Genomic DNA, 13,016 nt, shown 5'->3' with positions numbered 1-13,016 from the left:
ACATTACTGGGGCCCCTCCAATACCTTGGAAGTAGCCTGTGCAAGAAAGGGGGCCCCCATCAAAGTCAGTCAACCAGAAAATCAAAGTCAAACCTTTGATGCACTGACTTAAAAGCCCATTCTCTTCCTGAGACTCTGAATGAACCTCAAAGCTACTATTTTTTTAAATTACCATCTTAGCCATTTTTAAATATATAGTTCAGTGACATTTAGTACATTCACACTGATGTATGACCATCACCACCATTCATCTTCAGAATTTTTTGTCTTCCCAAACTGACACCGTGTCCTCAGTCAATAACTGCACATTCCTCCCTCCCCCCAGTGCCTGGTAAACTCTATTCTACTCTCTCCCTCTGGGTACCTCATGTAAGTGGAATCATGCAATATTTGACCTTTAGTGTTTGGCTTATTTCACTAAGCATAATGTTTTCAAGGTTCATCCATATTGTAGCATGTATTAACATTTCATTCTAAATAATATTTCACTGGATGGATATAAACATTTTATTTATCCACCCATCATTGATACACACTCAGTTGCTTCCATTTTTTGACTATCATGAATAATGCTGATATGAACACTGGTGTACAAGTATCTGTTTGAGTCTTTGCTTTCAGTTCTTTGGGGTATATATATATACCCAGGGCTGAAATTGCTAGATCATATGGCCATTCCAAGTTGAATTTTTTGAGAAACCACAGTATTATTTTCCACAGTGGTTGCACCATTTTACATTCCTGCTAACTGTGCGCAAGGGCTCTGATTTCTCTGCATCCTCACAAACACTTGTTTTCAAGGGTTTTTAAAATAGCACCCAAAAGGGTGTGAAGTGATACCTCATTATGGCATAGATTGTCATTTCCCTAATGATTAGTTATACCAAGCATCATTTCATGAGCTTATTGAACTCGAAGTCACTTTTATCAAAATTAGCCAATTAATACATTGGAGCTCTCGTGAAAACTTTTATTTTTTTCATTCATTAGTTAGTACACTCAATAAAATAAGATTAAATAACTTTCAATGGGTCAGACAATAGAGGATTTTCTTGGGAGTTGAGGAGTGGACTGTAATCAGCTGAAAATTTAAAATTTTCAGAGACTTGCAAGGATATCTGAGCTGCAGGTAGCATATGTCAGGGATAGAGGGAATTACTGCTTTCATGGGTTTGCCATGACTAAGGGGCATTTAAATTGGGAAGGGGTGGAATACTAACCATCTCTAAATTTTTATAATCACGATTGAAAGGATGCTTTCAATCCTGAATGTGTCTTCTCCTACACCCACACACACACACCCAGATTTCCATATGTGGAAACCTAACCCCATATAGGAAGGTTTTTGGAAGTTGAGCCTTTGGGAAGTGATTGTCACAAGGGTAGAACCCTCATGGATGGGATTAGTTCTCTTGTATGAAGAGGCCAGAGTTCACTCAACCTTTCCACCTTTGCATGTGTCCATGCAAAAGCACAGTGAGAAGAAGACTGCCTGTGAATGAGTTAAAGGGCTGTCACCAGACACCAGATCTGCCAGAGCCATGATCTTGGACTTCCCAGCCTCCAGAACTGTGAGCAATAATTTCTGCTGCTTATAAGCCATCTAGCCCATGGCATGTTTGTTATAGCAGCCTGAATAGACTACAGATCCTCAGGAACTCTAAGGATCCTTCCAGTTTAGTCTAGAATCTCTATGTCTGATCGTGACAGCTTCTGAACTCTGCCATAAATATGTGTGTCTAGTCTTAGAGCATGCTACCATCTCCCTTACTAATGTGTGCTAATGTTTGACAATGTTTGCTGTCAGGAAACATTAGGCCACAGGCATTCATAGTAGGCCTCTTCACAAACATGGATTAGAGCCAGGGGCAATGTCACTGTTCCCATTGACATCCTTCAACAGAAAACTCATACTTACGGTCATGTTTTAGCAACAGTCATCTGTAGGCCCTCTTTGTTTCCAGCAGCTTCACAGAGTGAATCAGACACCAGATGGGAGACTGTGCGAATTGATTCAATCTGACCTCCTGTCTAACCATCCATTTGGCAGACACAATCAGTGTAATACTGTCACAAAGGAAGAGTGTAATAGGCAACTGTGCGTGGTATGACAGTGAGTACAACCTCCTAAGGTATTAATTGACCTATAAATCACACTATATGTCCCAAAGCTGGAAACTATTTCCCAATCGATAACTTCAAATGCCATAATGGAAATGGTGCAATTCAGCCTTAATAATGTCTAAAACAAGTGAACTAACACATCTATGGAATGAGGAACCAAGTACATTAGCCTATGACATGGCCACCAACATAAATTTCAGAGAATATTGTTGTAATTAGGAGAAAGAGAATGGTTAACTTCTTCAAGGGCAGGGGCCCATTTTTAACACAACAGGTATAAATTGAAAGCTGAAGTTGGGTGTAGGACTATGATGTTTACCAGAATGTTTGAAAGCCTCCAACAAGATTTACTAATGCAGTTATGAAACACTAACGCCCATTATGTATCACAGGATCTTGCTTATGACTAGGCTGTTAAAATTGAATTATTACAGTGCTTATTCCAAATACTACTTTGTGATGATTTATACCTCAGTCAGTTTATGACACTCAGAACCAATTCTATTCATGGCCTCAGCTGAAAAAGAACTTTATTTATAATATTTAAAATTGCTTTAGTCAAGTGTTAAAAACAAGTTGCCCATAAAAAGTTAATTTTTAAATAATTTCAAAAGAACCTTCAAAAAGTTTTGCTTAATATAACTTTTAATGCCTTAATTTTACTGGTGGTTTTAAATGCCTATTTTTAATGTTGGATATAGTTACTAATTTGCTAAAACCAGCAGTTGCACAAGTGTCAAATCATGTCAGTTCCAAAGAAAATGAACATTGTTATAATTTGAGATTATTATAAACTCAAAACGTGCTGCTGGTGTTTATGACAGTTTTTGTGATTTATTTATGGATTTATAGCAAGAAAGGAATCATTTTTAGCTGAATGCTTCATTTTAAGTGATTTTTCCCCATCTTTTAAAATACTCATAATGAATTTCCACCCTCTTTGAGAAACGGCAAACCACTTTGTCATCCTGGTCTTCCAATTTTGAACACTAACAGTATGAGTTAACCACCTCTTAGAACTTCCCAGTAAATGAAAAAAAAATGTTAATGGTGTTCATATTTCCTGCAGTGGTGTTTTGTTCAGAGCAAATTATGTCCAGAGACTGAGATTTGTCTTCCAATAATTTATTTAACACACGTTCATGGTGGGAATTATAATTTATAATAGTAATATTTCACAAGCCAATAGCATACAGGATAATGTCTCTTTATAAACCAATAAAAAAATAACATACTCCAAACCAGTGATAGATTAATTACACTATTGTTCCAGGAAAAGGCAAATTGAAAGAAATAAGGTCCACATTTTGTTGAGGTGTACCTTTCTGCAAATCTGGTCATCATAGAGTCAGTCTTCCCACTAGAAGCTGGGTATCAGCTGCCCACCAGGTCCCTCCCTGCTGGGACATGTAGCTAGTGGGTGAAACCATGGTTGGCAGGCGAGGTGGCTGCTCTGAAGTTTATTATCCAGGGACCCCACCATGGCTTGCACCACTTGCACATAGGGAGGAGCCTTGCCAAGGCAGGAACAGATGTCCCTTCTCTTCCTTAGACTACTGCTCAGTTTAACACCAATGCCAACCAACAGTACCCTGACCACAACAGGAGCAAGGGTCTCAAGATCTTCAGAGAGCTATTCAGATCCAGAGAGAGCAACCTTCCCCAGACTAAACACTTCAGGGAACCCCTCACAATGCCAAGTTTAAAGGTCCATTGTGTCATGCTTGGCTCCTCCATATGCACATAGTGATTAAGCTCTCAGTAGCTTACTTCTGCTGCTATCACCCTGACACAGCCTCCCGAATTCACCCTCAATCAAAATAACTCCATGCAGATCAAAATGACTTCACTTAAGTCATGGATAAGTAGATTCGAAATCATAAAAACCAATACATATAACAAGCACAAATCCACTGAATTTTCCAATGCAAAACATAAAACCAACCCAAAAAGATTACGTGCTTTCTCTGAATTTCTCAAATGTATACGTAAGAGTTCAAGTATGTTGGACAGTGATATCATCACCCTGCAAAACAGTGGGCAAAATCTAAATCCAAGTAGGAAATAGATGCCATAAGTCAAAAGTCTTTATCTCCCTAACCGGTAAATCAGAAACCTACCACTTTAGTATACTTCAACTGAAGATGAACACTGCAATTCTCCTGCTCTTGATTACTGTAAAGATAGTTCAGAGCTCAGAGGTTAACATGACAAAACATAGAGGAAAATGGAAATTAGAGAAGGAAGAAGGGTTCATATCAGGCATAGAGAGAGCAAGGCTTTGAGCTTAGAGTTCAATCATCTTTTTATCTCAGCAATCTATTCTGAATTAATATTCTGTTTACTAGAAGACAGAGCAGAAACTTGATGTAATGAGCACTGGGTGTTGTATGCAACAATCACTAAATTCTACCCCTGAAATTAATAATGATAATAAATAATAGTAATAATAATAATGAAGCATAAGACTGTTGTTGCAATCCTTTAGAAATGCAGGTAAAAATTTTCTTTTTAATTAGCAGACAACATGGAATTCCAGCAGGGAGGATGGCCAAGGCTTCATCTCTCTGGTACTTTTGAATATGCGCGGAGCATCATTGACAGCAGCTCTACCAACTGAATTCCTTTAGATAGAACTACTTGCTCCCAGTGGTCTGAGATAGGGTAAACAATAGATATGCAGATCGATTTACTTCCTTTTCTGGTTCCTTCTAGTGGGAATAAATGATTACCTTTAATCTTTGCCTCTTCCTATTGGAGGAGGATTTAAAGTTAAGAGGATGGGTGTTAACTAGTCTTATTGTGATGACTATTTCAGATTATGTACATATAATGAATGGTTGTGTTGTACACCTGAAACTAATATAATGTTCTGTGGCATTTCATCTCAATAAAAATGAAATAAATAAGCAAAATTAAGAGAGGTGCCCATCTCTGCTCCTCAGAGCTCCAGAACGCTTTCTATCCAGAATCCCAGAGTTTTCATTGTCCCAGATTGTTCCCTTATCTCTCTCTTCCCCTGGTCTACTTCTATTTATGTGATTACTCTTCCCAACTGAACACATATATGAGAAAGGTTTCTTCCCTGGAGGCTCAATATTCTATGTAAAGAAATGTCCATAGTTTATAATTCCATGTTCGAGACTTTTTAGAAGAGTCATTCCTTGTGTCCTTGTAAGAAGCCCTAAATAGCCAGGCAGGTGGGCAGGTGTCTCCCAACACTAGGCTGAGAGTCACTGGCCTTTGCTCTGTGAAAGACCCTGCAAAAAAGATGAAAAGAGAAGTCTCCTGATTTAACACTTGTAGTTCTGCCCACCCCTCATCTTAGACCATAAGGTTTGGCCCTTATTAATAGCACTAGTCATCAATTTTTGTGTCCTATCTTGTGTCCCCTATTATGCTCTATATCTTGTGCCCTATTATGTCTCAGCGGGGCATTCTTCACCCATTACTTCATTTAATTTTCACATGGCTTTACCATAAAAAGCGGTTATTCTCATTTTTACAAAAGAGGGATTATAGCCGAGATGGCAGAACCAATACTGAAACTCAATCTATCTTCAATGTCTTCAAATCCCATTGCTCTCCCTGGCCATGCTCCACATTGTCCTCCACAAGTGTTCATAGAAGGAAGGTAATACAAGGGAAAACCTTTGTTTTTGGTTCTGTTCCAGCTATGTAAACAATGTAGGTCACAGCCTCCTTGAATTATTCCATCTGCCCAATGAAGTGGTTGACTCCACGTTAAAAAATCTTATCTAGGAAAAAAAAAAAACTTTGATTGGCTTTTATTCTGCCCAGGTCTGAATTTTTACGTGAGGGGAAAGGATGTTCAAGCCCTCCTTTTGACAGTATCTCTATGAACTTTGTTTCCTACTGAAATTAGTGCTTCTTATATTTTCCCCGTAACTCTATGATGTTGACTTTACTCCATGGTTCTGGCTTTTAAATATTTTACTTATTTATTTGATAGAGAGAGAGTACAAACTGAGAGAGAGGCAGAGGGAGAGGCAGACTTCCCAAAGTGGGGTTCAATCCCAGGACCCTGGAATCATGACCTGAGCTGAAACCAGACATTCAACCGACTGAGCCACCCAGATGCCTCGGGCTCTGGATTTTATTTGTGTTATCCCAGAGTTTGCCATTCACTTTATATTCTGTCATGGAATGTGGCTTCCAGCAGACATCTGAGCCCACTTACAATTGACTATGATCTTCAAGCTACATGGTTTTATATTCTTTGTATCTTCAAGCCATGGTCTATAGACCACCCCCAGAAGCAGCTACCAGGTGCAGAAATGAGGTCCAAGGTGTTCTTGGGATTCTCATTTTTCAAGTTATTGGTATAATATGAATTTGAGAAACAGATCTAACTGCCGGAGAGTAAAGGACTAATCTGGAGAAATCATATTTAAAACAGCTTGTGTGAAAATTTCTCAAATTTAAGCCATTGTCTAAGTATGTGCCAGTGTTTAGTAGCATGGCATTCCACTAGGAATTCATACCAGTTCAACAACTGAGGTCGGAAACACAAGGGAAAGTAGAGAAAGTGACTGAGATTTCACTAATAGAGTACCTACTTCTGGAAGAATTAGAAAAAAAGAAAAGAAATGAGGACCATGCCATACACAGTACACTGTGTCTTGACATTTTATTTGTCCCTCACCTGCCTGAAGATCGTTTCCATACATTTAATTTATGGTAATTTGTACATCCCTACCCTACAAAATATAAAAAAGATGTTATAAATTGCTTACAGTGTTAGTTGAAGCATAGATTTTTATAAAGTCCCATTGAACCATTTCTTCTCATTTTTATTACTCAATAAAAAGAAGTTAAACCAACAATGGCATTAAGATAGCATTGAGATTCATAGAACGAACCAAATCCTAAGAAGCTCTCAAAGTTTTGCCCTAGGTTGCATATCTATCAAGGATCCATCCTCCATCTGGTTAGTCAGTATCCCCAGATGTTCCATTTGAAGAACACTACCATTAACATAATCTCATGTATAATTTTTTAAAAGGCAATGATAGCATCACTAAATACCTTTTTGACAGGAAATTGTACCTTAAATCTAAAGGATCAATGGCTATATAACACCAACTGTGATTTTGGATGCCAAATAGTTGTCCTCGAGAGAGAAAATATTTTCTAATCGTTTGTGAGAATAGGTTGAATGCTCACTTTTTTTAGTTAAGACAAACAAAATTCTAAATGAAATCAACATACCAAAACCAAGATTTGCAAAGCAGAAGGGGAAATGGAGGGGAAGGAGAAGAAAGAGAAAGAAAAGAGGACTTCACTCCTGAATTTATAACAGGATATTTTTTAACATTTCCCATGAATCATTGAAATATGAATGAGGTCTGTGCCCTTTGCTTACATAGACAGACACATCATTTTTCTAAAGAATAAGATAAACCCATATGAAAGTTATGTAATTTATTTGTTAAGAGATTTAAACCATAACTAAAATCCAAAAATCCAAAATTCTCAGCCTGATCTTCCAAACCCTCCACAGTTGTGTCTCACCTAATGTTACCAACCTCCTTTCCTGGCTCAGCCCATCCCTCACCCTTCTCCAACTACATCTCACTGCTTGCCCTTCTCCAAAGAAGATTGCATTTCCATCTCCACACTTAGTTCCTGCTTTTCTTTCATCCTAGAATCCCATTCTCATCTCTTTCTTGCCAAAAGAACTCACACCTGACATATTCCAACCTGATTTACAAAATTCTCCCCTACTGTCTTTAGAAAGTATTTGCTCAATTCTCTGAAAGTCTGTCACTTTGCTTGCCCTGTCACTGATGACACTTCAGTTGTTTACATCATTGTCTCCTCCCCTGAACTGTGAGCCTTCAGAGGCAGATGTCCAATAATCATCTTAGTCTCACCAGAGCTTAACATTAAGTGTTGGCCCATTATCAGTGCTCACTGAAAAGTAGAGCTATTCAAGAATTGGTTCACTGAAGTCATCAAAACCCCAGTTCTTTCCATTTTTTGCTCTGCTATTTGTAGCATGGCATCTTTTCTAGTAGGTTGTCATCAGGATGGCTACTAGTTCCAACCATCACAGTCAGATGTGATATCACTCTTGGTTTTCACCTAAAAGTTCTTAATAGTGGGAATTCAAGTAAGGGTAAGGCAGGGCACATGGTCACAGTATGACAAACTCATGACAAATCACGAGTTTTCATGTATTATCTCATGAATAAGGTTGATGTTTATGGGGAAGAATCCCCCCCCCCCCATTTTGTTTTCATTTCATAGGATGTCATGCTATATATGAGGTCCTAGGATTCTTCTTAAAAAAGTGAACCACACCTAACACCCAGGTTGGTTTCTACCCCTATCTTCCAATTAAAGGAACCCCTTCTCCCTGGATAACTAGCTGATTCTACTGTGGCATGGAATATGCAAAATGAGTCTGGACAAACTAGAAATGTCACAAAATAAAGAAGTGTTCAAAAGATAATGATGGAGGCATGTCAAAGAAACAGGAGCCAGCCTGAAGAGCTCCTAACAGCAGGAACTGAAACAAGATGAATAACATGGTATTAGATTATAAAGTAAAATTAAAGTTATCCATGAATATATATTAATATGAAGAAATGATTGAATAAATAAATAACTGGGGGAAAGAGAAAAATCTCCTGTATAAATAAATTCCAGATCATAATCTATATATCTACTACCACCACCACCACCACCACCACCACCACCACTGCCAAGAAGGTGTATTCAGTGACTTGCTTTCAAAGAGTGCAGAAGGGGATGGAGGCCTTGTGGTGAAAAAAACTGGAAAACACTACCATAGCCAGCCAATTAAGGTCAACATCATCTGTGTTAAGTGATGCTCAGAGCACATATTTTTAATATAATGTGATAAGAATGGCTCTTCACCTTTGGAGTCATTTTCTCCAAACCCATGTCCCCAGTCTAATCAGAAGAAAAACATCAAACATGAATGGAAAGACAGGGCACAAAATATGTAACCAGCTCCACTCAACACTGTCAAGGTCATCAGAAACAAGGAGAGTCTAAGAAACTATCACATGCCAGATAAGAGGAAGGAGATGTGATTTAGATGAATAAATCCAGTATGATATCCTGGTTGACATCCCATACCAGAAAAAGGTAATTAGGAAAAAAGTAGTGAAGTCAAATCAAGTGAAATCAAGTGATGATGTTGGTTTTCTTGTTGCGACTAGTCTAGTTGTGACAGTAATACAGTCACAAAAGCAGGAATTGGATGAGGTGTATAAAGGAACTCTCTGAACTAACTTTGAAGCTTTCCTATAAACCTGAAACTATTCTAAATTCAAGTTGTTGTTGTTTGTTTGTTTTTTTTAAGTAAGCCATCTATATTGAAAGCATGATACATAATAGGAAAAATTGATAAACTGGATCTTACCAAAATCAAAAAACTTTGCTCTGTGAAAGACCCTGCAAAAAAGATGAAAAGAACAAGACACAGACTGGAAGGAAAATTTGCAAGCCACATATATGACAAAGCATTCATATCTACAATGCATAAAGAAAACTCAAAAGTTAACAGGAAAAAGCAAACAAAACAACAACAACAAAACAATCCAATTAGAAAATGAGCAAAAGACATCTCAGCAAAGGGGATATACAGATGTCAAATGGAAAGATATTCACATCAATAGCTATTAGAGAAATGCAAATTAAAACCATAATGAGCTATTACTATACAACTATTAGAAGAGCTAAGATAAAAATAACTCCACCAAATAATAATGAGAATACAGAGAAACCAATTTTTTCATATACTGTTAGTGAATGTGTAAAAGAGTAAAGCCGTTCCAGAAAAGAGAAGGGTACTTTCTAGAAAATATGCATGTACTTATCATCTGACTCAGTGGTAGCTCTCTCAGGTATTTAATCCAAAGAAATGAAAACTTAAGTTCACCCAAAATCCATACACAATTATTCATAGGAACTTTATTAGTAATGGCCAAAAATCAGAAAGAACCCAAATATCTTTCATTGGATGAATGGCTAAACAAACCATTTATATCCATACCATTGGCAATAAAAAGGAGGGAACAACTGATAATGGGTAATTACATGAATGTATGCCAAGGAAATTGTGCTGAGAGAAAGATGCCAGTTTCAAAGTTTGTGTATTTCAGCAATCCTGAAGTGACAATGTTACAGAGACAGAAAACAGATTAATAGTCACCAGAGGCTTGGGGCAGGGTTGGGACTGGGGGACAGGGAGGTACTGTGACCGTAAAAGTTGGCATGAGGGATCCTTGTGATGGAACAATTCTGTAGGTAGTCTGTGGTGTAGGCCACACAAAACTTCAGATGTGATAAAAATCCCAAAGAACGAAACACATACACCGCACATAAATGAATGTGTATGAAACTGGTAAAATCTGAGTAAGATTGATTGCTTGTTCCTATCAATGTTAGTTTCCTGACAATTATATTATACTATAGCTATGCAAGATATTACCAATGGGGGAAACTATGTAAACAGTTTCTTCTCTCCATGTTATTTCTTACAACTCCATGTGAATCTAAACCTCAACACTTCTTTTTTTATGATTTTTTAAATTTATTTTCAGCATAACAGTATTCATTATTTTTGCACCACACCCAGTGCTCCATGAAATCCGTGCCCTCTCCAATACCCACCACCTGGTTCCCCCAACCTCCCAACCCCTGCCCCTTCAAAGCCCTCAGATTATTTTTCAGAGTCCATAGTTTCTCATGGTTCACCTCCCCTTCCAATTTCCCTCAACTCCCTTCTCCTCTCCATCTCCCCTTGTCCTCCATGCTATTTGTTATGCTCCACAAATAAGTGAAACTATATAATAATTGACTCTCTCTGCTTGACTTATTTCACTCAGCATAATCTCTTCCAGTCCCATCCATGTTGCTACAAAAGTTGGCTATTCATCCTTTCTGATGGAGGCATAATACTCCATAGTGTATATGGACCACATCTTCCTTATCCATTCGTCCGTTGAAGGACATCTTGGTTCTTTCCACAGTTTGGTGACTGTGGCCATTGTTGCTATAAACATTGGGGTACAGATGGCCCTTCATTTCACAACATCTGTATCTTTGGGGTAAATACCCAGTAGTGTAATGGCAGGGACATAGGGAAACTCTATTTTTAATTTCTTAATTTCCACACTGTTCTCCAAAGTGGCTACACCAACTTGCATTCCCACCAACAGTGTAAGAGGGTTCCCCTTTCTCCACATCCCTTCCAACACATGTTGTTTCCTGTCTTGCTAATTTTGGCCATTCTAACTGGTGTAAGGTGGTATCTCAATGTGGTTTTAATTTGAATCTTCCTGATGGCTAGTGATGATGAACATTTTTTCATGTGTCTGATAGCCATTTGTATGTCTTCATTGGAAAAGTGTCTGTTCATATCTTCTGACCATTTTTTGATATGATTGTCTGTTTTGTGTGTGTTGAGTTTGAGGAGTTCTTTATAGATCCTGGATAATCAAGATTAGAGCTGAGATCAATGAGGTAGAAACCAGAGATACAGTAGAACATATAAATGAAACTAGAAGCTGGTTTTTTGAAACAATCAATAAGATCAATAAACCATTGGCCACACTAATTCAAAAGAAAAGAGAGAAAGCACAAATTCACAAAATTATGAATGAAAAAGGAGAGATCACAACTAACACCAAGGAAGTAGAAACAATCATCAGAAGTTATTATCAACAGTTATATGCCAATAAGCTAAGCAACCTAGATGAAATGGATGCATTTCTGGAAAACTATAAACTCCCAAAATTGAACCAGGAGGAAACTGACAACCTGAATAGACTGATATCTAGTAACAAGATTGAAGCAGTGATCAAAAACCTCCCAAAAAACAAGAGCCCAGGACCTGATGGATTCCCTGGGGAATTATACCAAACTTCAAAGAAGAAATAACACCTATTCTCTTGAAGCTGTTGTGAAGGAGAAGGAAAATTTCCAGACTCTTTCTATGCAGCCAGAATTACGCTAAACCCCAAACCAGGCAAAGGCCTTACCAAAAAGGAGAATTTCAGACCAATATCACTGATGAATATGGATGCTAAGATTCTCAACAAGATCCTAGCAAACAGAATCCAACAGCACATTAAAAAGATTATCCACCATGACCAGGTGGGATTCATCCCTGGTCTACAAGGATGGTTCAACATTCACAAATCAATCAATGTGATAGAACAAATTAATAAGAAAAGAGAGAACCACATGGTCCTCTCAATTGATGCAGAAAAAGCATTTGACAAAATCCAGCATCCATTCCTGATTAAAACGCTTCAATGTATAGGGATAGAGGGAACATTCCTGAACTTCATCAAATCTATCTATGAAAGACCCACAGCAAATATCATCCTCAGTGGGAGAAAGCTTGCAGCCTTCCCGTTGAGATCAGGAACACGACAAGGATGCCCAATCTCACCACTCTTGTTCAACATAATATTAGAAGTCCTAGCAGCAGGAATCAGACAACAAATAGAAATAAAAGGTATCCAAATTGGCAATGAAGAAGTCAAACTCTCTCTCTTCGCAGATGACATGATTCTTTATATGGAAAACCCAAAAGACCCCACCCCCAAACTACTAGAACTCATACAACAATTCAGCAACGTGGCAGGATACAAAGTCAATGTACAGAAATCTGTTGTTTTCTTATACACTAACAATGAAAATATAGAAAGGGAAATTAGAGAATTGATTCCATTTGCTATAGCACCAAGAACCATAAGATACCTGGGAATAAATCTAACCAAAGAGGAAAAGGATCTGTACTCGAGGAACTATAGAACACACGTGCAAGAAATTGAAGAAGACACAAAAAGATGGAAGACCATTCCATGCTCTTGGATCAGAAGAAT

The sequence above is a fragment of the Mustela nigripes genome, chromosome 7, assembly GCF_022355385.1.
Source record: "Mustela nigripes isolate SB6536 chromosome 7, MUSNIG.SB6536, whole genome shotgun sequence".
In the NCBI taxonomy this organism is placed as follows: domain Eukaryota; kingdom Metazoa; phylum Chordata; class Mammalia; order Carnivora; family Mustelidae; genus Mustela; species Mustela nigripes.
Note: the sequence above shows the minus strand (reverse complement) of the source record.